This window comes from Bombyx mori, chromosome 1 (assembly GCF_030269925.1).
Source record: "Bombyx mori chromosome 1, ASM3026992v2".
In the NCBI taxonomy this organism is placed as follows: domain Eukaryota; kingdom Metazoa; phylum Arthropoda; class Insecta; order Lepidoptera; family Bombycidae; genus Bombyx; species Bombyx mori.
The window spans coordinates 12,045,394-12,055,045 of NC_085107.1; the positions used below are offsets into that span (position 1 = coordinate 12,045,394).

Consider the following 9,652-nt stretch of genomic DNA (forward strand, 5'->3'; position numbering starts at 1 on the left):
AATCTGTAGCGGTACTTAATCTACATTTTATTTTGCAATTGGTTCAGTTGTTTTGTCAGTAAATGTCACCAACGGGTCAATCTCCGTAGTGAAGCAGTTGTCCATCTCGATTTGGAACGTGTAATCGAAAATAAGTATGGGTTGTGCAGTGGAATTCACGTTATAGTCAACGCTTAACATGATTTTAAGATGTCTTGCTTAATATATTTACTAAAAACGGAACTGGGAACAGACTGTTGCTGTTGCTCTTTTGAACAGTTGAGTACGTGTTTAGCGCCAATGAGAAATTTGTTGTAATTATATGAGTACGACTGTAACTACAAATTCAAGAATAAAATCTTCTCGTACCTGGATCGAAAGCTTCAGGGACATTTTTTTAATACACTTTTAAAGAGTTTCAATTCGGGTTGATGGAATGAATAACGCATAGCGTTCATTGTATGTTGAAGAATTATTTTGTTTTTATAGTTCTAGTAGTGCCATCTATTCTTCAAAAAATGAAACTAAACGCTAGCGACATCTGCTTTTTTTTAATGAAACTAAATATCAATTCCATCTATTATCGTTTATTTTAACTAATTGCTAGTGTCATCTGCTGTCTTATTACATAACTAACTGAAGCTTTTTCTTCTCTTGGAAAATTAACTAACCTTTTGATCAGGTTTTAGAATCATAGCCTTAATGTGTCATCTCAGCATATGGAACAAAATTTAAGTGAATCTAAATGTGTTATGTTTTGTTATGGTACTAAATTAAAATGGCCTCTGTTATGAAAATAATGAGTGAAAGGGACTGAAGGGAGCGGCAAGACTGAAATGTTAATAGTTCGTTATAATATAGACAATACTAATTTCCATTAATGGAAACGCTATTCATCTAATTACTTATCCAACTTATCCAAGCATAAATGGGTAGACATAAATATAGCCTACTACACGTTTCAAAATACCATATTTTGTATATCCCCAGTTTATATTAATAATATTGCATTATCCAATAAAACAGGTTCAAAATAAATATTTTCATCATAATTATGAAATGCTATCAAGATAGCAACCACGGCAGCTGTTGCGTTTGTTTCAGAAAGGAGTTCTTACACTCATTGTGGATTCGATGAAAATTTTACTCGAATATACTTCGATCAATAATACTACTAGATTCGCGATTAGCGCTTCAAAAACGGCCCGAAAAATAAGACCACAAATAAATTTGTGGTCTTATTTCAAATTAGTATGGTCCAATCATAGCCAACACTAAGACGTCAAAACGCTGCAATGCGCGTTCAAAAACTGAGTAAAAAACCACCGTAACACCAAGGTTTTGGAAGGAATATCTTTTTTTGGTAAATTTATATTATTAAGTGTTTTTCATAAAATAATAAACACAATTATATTGTAAATAAAACACAATTTACGAATATTGTGATTGTTTGACCAATGTTTGCAACAAGGCACCAACTATTGTAACAAACATCACCTATTCTTGGACAGGGAATGCATAGAGTAGTTTTGTTATTTTATAATGTTATTTTTGTTTGTAGATTTCCTAGTAGCCCCTTGTCGCTGTGCACAATGGATATATATTGTCGCGAAAGAAAGAGGAGAAGAAATATAGAACCCTTATAAAAATTCTAGAATTGTTCAATGGTGGTGGCAAATCAATGCAAAAAAGTATTAAAAAAACTTTATATGTATGTGTAAATATTTTAAGCGTATATGCTGAAAAGGATTTGTTTTCTGGGGGAAACGAACACAGCCATAAAATAAGCCTAAATTAAACTGATTATAGAAAAATTCATTGATATAAGATTACATTACATTTGTAAAAAAGAAACCACTCATATAAAAATGACTTCTAAAAGACAGCTTTATAACAAACTGAATCTGTTTAAAGGTAATTAAACCTACATTATTGTTTTAATTACTTCTGTATAAAGAATACGTGGAAAACATGTTTCGTGTTTCCTTTCATATTTTTTTTTACTTTTTCAATTTTATTTTTTATCACCTATTTGTTGTAATAGCGGCAATGTAAAATATTATCTACTACTTTTTTGAATCGGTCAAAAATAGTTGCGACCATACAAAACAAACCTAAAACAAATATGTATATTCTGCAACTCTATGTCTTTCAATACTTACTGTGTTCTGAGCATTGAAATGTAATACCAAGAACTACATCTAGTTCCACAATACAATAAGCACGAAATTTTAAACAAATATTTTTAACCTTATAAATTAGGCTTTAAGTATCATTTTAGAATAAATATTTTTGTACTGATGACTTTTTATGTTCAAGTGACATTTTAAATTTATTCCATAATATTCTTTTTCTGACGAAAGGACCTAAATACATATATTTTGCAATGGTAATTAAACTTTATGTTTCAGCATTAAGGTTTATAATAAACTGAAGTCGTTAACATTATTAAACTTTTTTCTAAGAAATGAAGATGTTTTCGTGTCTGCAAACGTGGCCACTGGAGCGTCTTATTTTTGTTCCTGATCCTTAATCTAGTACTATTATTGATCGAAGCGAATATAAATGAAACACCAATGCTTTGATATGTTTATCAACATTTATTTAACATTCAAAATTACATAAAAAGAAGGCTTTCTGCCTTAAAAGTCTTTGATTAATATAATATGTACCTACAGAATTTATTTCATTTATAGAGTGATATCAGTGTTGGAAGATTTAGTTTTGACGTGCTATCTTTTAAGGACTATCTTTTAAGGTAATTTTGTTAGTATAATATTATGGCTCCTATGTCAAATTTGGACGTCGTAAATTTGGACGCAAATGCAGCTCACTTATTCTAACTACAGCGTTAGTTCTTGTTGCAGTAAGATAGTTGTTTATGAGATGGCAGAAATGGAGGCTTATACTCTCATTATTCATAATTTTGACTTCACAGAAAATCTTTGTAGATTCTAAAATGCTCAATTCAATTATTGATAGCACGTCAAACATTTAATTACTGAGATTTTCAGAAAACAATTTATCCGATATGTAAGGGGAAACATTAATTACATGATTACATCAAGACAAAGTACACGAGTTTATATTATAAAGATATGAAATACCACATTGATTTTATACAGATCAGAAATAAAAAGTTTAAGTCGCAATGGAGACCAGAACACATTACGGAAGATAATGTATGTTGGAAACTGCTTTAATTTTGGCATTTTATTACTGTCATTTTTACTTCGACCGAAATATATCTTTAAAAATTTATTATAAAATCAACCATCGTTACATACGGAAAACTTTATTTTTTGTTTCGCAATGAGGGCAAAAATAAATTTTATATTATGTTAACAGCATAGACGCTATGACATCTTTGGTTCACCACCATTTGTCGACAATCTGGACATTTAACCAACATTACGACATTCCGAATATCGTCAATCAAATATGAACCTTCCTAATGTGAGGCTGATCTTCCAATTTTAAATAGTCGTTTCAACAATTCTCCCATTGACTGCGTCCATGTTTCGTTTTATTTAATTTTGTGGATGACCTACGTTTTACCCTTGCAGCCAATGTGTGGACACGATTGCGCGTCCTATGATATTGGTCCCAACGCTTCCTAAAAGGGGTCTGTTCTCTTTAATTATCAAAATTCATAATTTCTGCGATTCAGATATGTACGCTTAAAAGTTTTACGCAGCTAAAATGTTTGTGAAGCTTACTGTGTTTTAAATTTCATCGACAATTAAGATGTTGATTGTGATTTGTTATTTTTAAAAGACCCCTTTTGATTTAAGCACATACCAATGTTTACGAATTGCAGTAGATTACACAGAATTAAGTTAGTAAAAAATTAAAAATTTGTAACAAAGTACATACAATATTGTAAAAGTTCGGAAAAAACATTTTCTTTATAAGAATTTCAAAATATTTTAATTTTATGATATGGCAACACTATTAAATTAAGACTAGAAAGTTGAAATCGATTTTAATTCAAGATGTTATGGCGCTCAAATTACTATTTCGTATTATAATTAATCCAGTGACACGAGAAATATAAGTCACACACGACAAAAGAGTAGGTACAATAGAAGATAATAATAATAATAATAATTACAAACACGTACATTTATATGACGGCAACACACAATAATATATTAATTAATTAATTTATTAAGCATGCATAATGTAATGAAACATCCAAATTACGTTTATGGTTAACGACAATGATTTCTCGACAAATGAGTGTTATACACAAGTCCATTGAACATCGATTACGACTAACACAATATATTTTAATGTTTAAAGTAACACCGAACATTTAGTACATCAACTTGCCGTTATGTTTGACATCAGTAAGACTAAGCCGGTCTTCGCCGAGTTTCTCTATACTCGAGGACGCGACCTACACTGTTAACTGACTACATACATACGGCGTATGATCATTACGTTAAATTAAGCATTCGTTGTCTGAACCCACAGTTTGAAAAATACATAATAATATTATAAATAGAATGATTAACCAACCAATTAAAGTACCATTAACTCTATAAAATGAAATATTCATGCAGGACCGTCTTACCTAAGAATTCCTTAGCTTACCTGTTTTCTTTCTATATTATATGGTTATATGTAATATTAGGATTAGAGGCAGCAATAAGAATACGCGTCTAATCTATGTGAATGAAAATGGTATATGAACTTGGTTAGATACTCCTCTTGGCAGGATGGCGTAACAAATGACCGAATGGAAATAAAGCGTAAATTTAAACCTAAAAATACGAATCCGGTCATTTTTCTGCAAAATATTGGTTTCTACAAATTTGAGATTTTCAATTTTAATTTTAGTGTTACGAATTTAATTATGTATTCATCATTGTTCGGCATTATTTCAATGAATTTAGTCAGTTTTTAATGACCTTTAAAAAAACATTTTTTTTAAATTAGAATAACAAATAAAAATAAAACTTAACGTCAAAAGAATATGAAATCATAAAAATTGTATTTAAAATTCGATATTTAGGACGTCCTATGGCAGATTAGGATCAATGTTTGTAAACAAAAACGTGGTGCAACAGATCCGTTTTTGTTTTCTTGAATAACTAACTAATTATCAACATACAGCGGCCTTATACGACCGATTCGCTACCCTAATAAGTATCTAACCAAGATGACAATCTAAAACTACGATTAAATACTTTGATTAATCTACGTGCGATATATTTTTCTTAAACGAACAAATATGCTTTGCATTATCCACTAGTACATACAATAGTTCAAATACTTACTCGTAAAACTACGCATTTGACAATACCATGATTATATAGTTAATGTCAGAAATTAAATTTACATGTAATTATTATTAAATATTAATAAATAAATTAAAACTTTATTAAGTTTTAATTTTAAATATTTTAACTTAGCTATGGGTTAGTTATAGTTCATAAATACTAATTCTTAAGAGTAGTGATTGACTTTAGTATGTCTAGGGTAGTGTCGAAGGTATAACATTGTTTGCTCACTTAGATTCGTTCGTTATGCACAGATAAAATAATATTGTTATGAATTCCTAAAAAAAAAACTTCGCATCCTTAGTTAAACTATGTGTTTTTGTTTTTTTTTTGATAATCTGTGTTTTTTTCTGTGATATATGCAATTTCTAGAGATTTTTCATAAGGACGATTTAAGCAATTTATTTATTTCAAATGTAAAGTGAGTAAGCAAACAGTGTACCATCGAGATTATTACTAAATTACTAACAATACTTATTACTTACTTTAAAAATCATAAAAGCGTAATTTTAAAATATGTATTTACAAAAAAACTGCTAGCATAAAACGGGTTTTTGTTTATTGTTTCTCCGTGTTCTGAGAGTTTTTCGTTTATCGTACTAAATTGATGCTCTAGTTATTGATGATGTTTCAGGAAAGGTTTCTGATATAGTACCATCATATACTATAAACAAATGGGATGTATAATATATAATGTTTAATCCTGTTTTACTAGTTTATTTACATATTACATCGGAATATACTGGGAATATGATATTTAAAATAATAGAACCGCGAAGCAGCATTCCTGTCGGGGGAAGGGCTGAAATATGAATTAATTATTTAATTAAAAACTATAATTTCGAATCTGCGCTATGTTTAATTACCTAATATTCCTATATCTTAATAAATAATATTACAATGCTTACAACGAAATCTCTTTGGATCGTTTTCTAATTATCATAAAAATATAATTCTCTTCTTAACGCGTATTTACAAAGCAAACACAACAAAATACACAGTAATATAAAAATTTCGAGGTGCAGGACTATCAACTGCTATCCTTCATATTTACAAGTCCGATTGGGGTTACTTTATTTAATGCAGTCTAAAATATTTGCTTCTAAACGAGCCCTTGAAAATTATCCTTCTAAATGGTTCAATCCAAATAAACGTAAAGTCTATCCGCTATATCTAATTTCTACGACGACACGACTACAGAATATTAAGTTCTAAAATCTTTGCTTATATTTAACTTACTATCTAGCAGCCGTTTCGGAATAAATAAGTATAGTTTGCAAACGTTTCGTTCACTTGTGTTTTCTTTTAAAACGGAATGCAGTTTTGTTAATTATTTTTTTTTATTATAACTGATATTTGTTTTTTTGCTCTTTTTCAATGTATTCGAACCGCTTGGTAACGAGCTGGCTTACTTTAATATACGTAATAACTAAGCTTACACTAAAGTTTCATTAAACGTATCTCAAAAATATATGGGGCTGCCATATAAAAACTAAAATTTACTAAAATATCGAAATCCAATAAACATGCAGAGGTATATGATCATTATTCTGTCTAGAAAAATAACAAGTCAAAGATATTCACTGAAAACTATGGACACTGATTTCGTTGGCTTATTAAAGTGAATAATTAGAATAAGGTTTTTTTTTTATTGTATACACACATGATTGATTGAGCCCCTATCAAGGTTCACGTGATGTTTAGTCGTTAACAGAGGCTACGTGATCGCTGGTACCCACTTTGTGACATGGGATCGATGTCCCTATTGGCTGGCCGAAGTATTACGACGGTCGCATCCTTTCAATCAAAATTGGGCAAATATGGGCAGCCTTTACAGCCATACGCTATACAAACTACACAAAATTATATAATCGAAAATTTAATTTTTGTCATACAATGTTATTCCTACATCGTGGAAGTCGTTCATGTATATATTGTTATTATGTATGTATTTCCTTAGAAAAATTGGTATTGAAATTGTTGCGGAATTTGACCAGCGGGATACACTGACTTTAAATGGAAAATCACTTGTTGTTTCTAAGATGGCATTTTAAGATGGTATCATTTTTAAAGTGAAAGCTGCTTTAATGCTATTTTTATGGTTTGTAGGCCGAGCTTATATTTCACGTAACAAAAACCTTTTTCTGTAGGTACATAATTTTGTCAGATAATATTTAGGTGGCCAACTGACCAGATCATCTAAATGAATCACATACCTCTTAATATTCACATATGTCGTTTGCTAAAATTACGTCCCAATAAGGTAATAAAATAAAAATAAAAATAGATACAAATTTCTGGGCCGGAATTTTGAAGTGAATAAAAATATGGCAGCCCCGACTCTAGGCAATATTTACAGCAAGGGCTGAAATAAAAGGATTACGATCTAAGTTGGTTACTTACAAAGGTAAAACTTGCCATCACTATACTAAGACTGCAAAAGATAAAGTCTTACATTGCTGTATAAGTTGTTGTGTTTAAACACCGAATCTAATTTCTTTATTCACAACTAATTTTTGTATTGCTTTCTATGAGAATAGCACGTAACCCGAAAAGTGAAATAAAAAGTTTCATAATCGAACCAATAAATTAACCTATGCGCTGTGACGTGGCACATATTGCGCTTACAATTAAAACGCACAGATTCTGTTTCTATCACAAACGGACAGAGTGTTTGAAAAAATAAAGAAATCATAAGATACATACATAAAAGAAGAAAAAGAATAGACAGTGACAGAACATGGAGAAGAAAATACACATAACAAAAAAACAAAAAACAATTTAAAAATAAATCCCTAAAAATAAAGAATTAGCTGTATGTTCTCTGAATATTATTAATATTGAATTCCGATTTTCTATAAATGATTAGATCGTGACCCCTATTTGTTGTTGCTATGCTACCTATAGGACCAACCAACATTCGTGAAACATTGAGTGATTGATGGTAATATAAGTATCTTCTCTCGTTTCCCTCAAACACACTCAATAAAACTGTCGAATCTCTCTTTCTCACTCTCACACGTACTGTTCAAGTCAAACTGGGTTGTATCGCTGTACACATTTTCCCGTAAATTAACTATAGAACACAGACTTCAAGCGAAGGTTGTTATTTTGTTCCGTTCGTTATCTCAAATTGAAGTTGAAGAGCTAGGTTTTTTTTTATAGCCCTTGTAGACAGCCGAGCATACGGCCCACCTGATGGTGAGTGGTTACCGTCGCCCATGGACCTCAGCAATGCCAGGGGCAGAGCCAAGCCGCTGCCTACCGATGCGTGAAGCGCTTGTTAATTTTTGTACCGATATTCAGATAAAACCCAATCACATACACACATCCTAACATTATCTCCCATTCATAAACACCGCCCCCCCACCCCCCAATCACACCCAAGCATTCTGAATCCGTACGAACAGTCACACATACAAACATCCATACACTTAACAGTTAAAGAACTGTGAATCAGCACTCGCTACAGAACCAGCCGCGCACTCACGCAATCACCCCATACAATTTCACTTACACAAAAAGTTTTTCCATGTTGACTCATTGTTTGAGTTCGTTTTACTCATGGTATCGACACCAATGACTATGGGTTCCGATGACCACTTAACATTAGGTGACCTGTGACACCGTGGCCTTCAAGTGCGTTAATGCGTATTCTATTTATTATTTGTTAGTAATTTGATTTTATTATAATTTAGTATTTTTCAGACTTAAAATAATTTCACCCAGAACATTCTTGTCAGTTTATTTTTATTTTAAGAAACTATTTGCGTGTACGCTCTGCACGAATGAATCTCTTTTCACCGACTTACCTAGCATGTTAGGGAACTCAACTCTCCAGATATTCTCAGGAGAATACAAATATTCGACCAATTACTGTTTCTCTGTGATCTGACCGCAGTATCAAGATCCTCAACTGATTTCTTTTTGAATTCATAAATAACTGGTTCCTCAGCACTCAGTGGTATGCTACTAAGCTTGCAAGGATGTTTATCATTATCCTGTCTACCGCGATCGTGCAGTGCCATCTTGGGTCTTGAACTCCCACAGACACAGCCCACTGAGTTTCTCGCCGGATCTTCTCAGTGGGTCGCGTTTTCGATCCGGTGGTAGATTCTGCGAAGCACTGCTCTTGCTAGGGCCAGTGTTAGCACCACTCCGGTTTGAGCCCCATGAGCTCGCCTACACGTTAGGGTGAAGCTGATATAGCCTCTCAAGGCTATCAGCACAGGTAGAAAAAAAAAAGCGCCTTGAAGTGTCCAGCCGGCATCACAGTGTAGTGCCAATGTGTTCCGGTAACCGCTTCCTATCAAGTGAATCGCGAGATAATCTGTCGCTCGCAGTTAGTTAAAAAGAGATCTTATTAAAAGAAAGAACGTAAAATA

General features: G+C 31.9%; 1 long non-coding RNA gene across 1 annotated transcript; it reads left to right on the top strand.

Moving 5' to 3' along the window:
* The first annotated feature begins 1,138 nt into the window (after positions 1-1,138).
* On the top strand, positions 1,139-2,297 carry LOC134199786 (uncharacterized). Its single transcript, XR_009974411.1, has 2 exons — positions 1,139-1,342; positions 1,541-2,297. It is a non-coding gene; the product is annotated as an uncharacterized LOC134199786 (long non-coding RNA).
* The last annotated feature ends 7,355 nt before the right edge of the window (positions 2,298-9,652 follow it).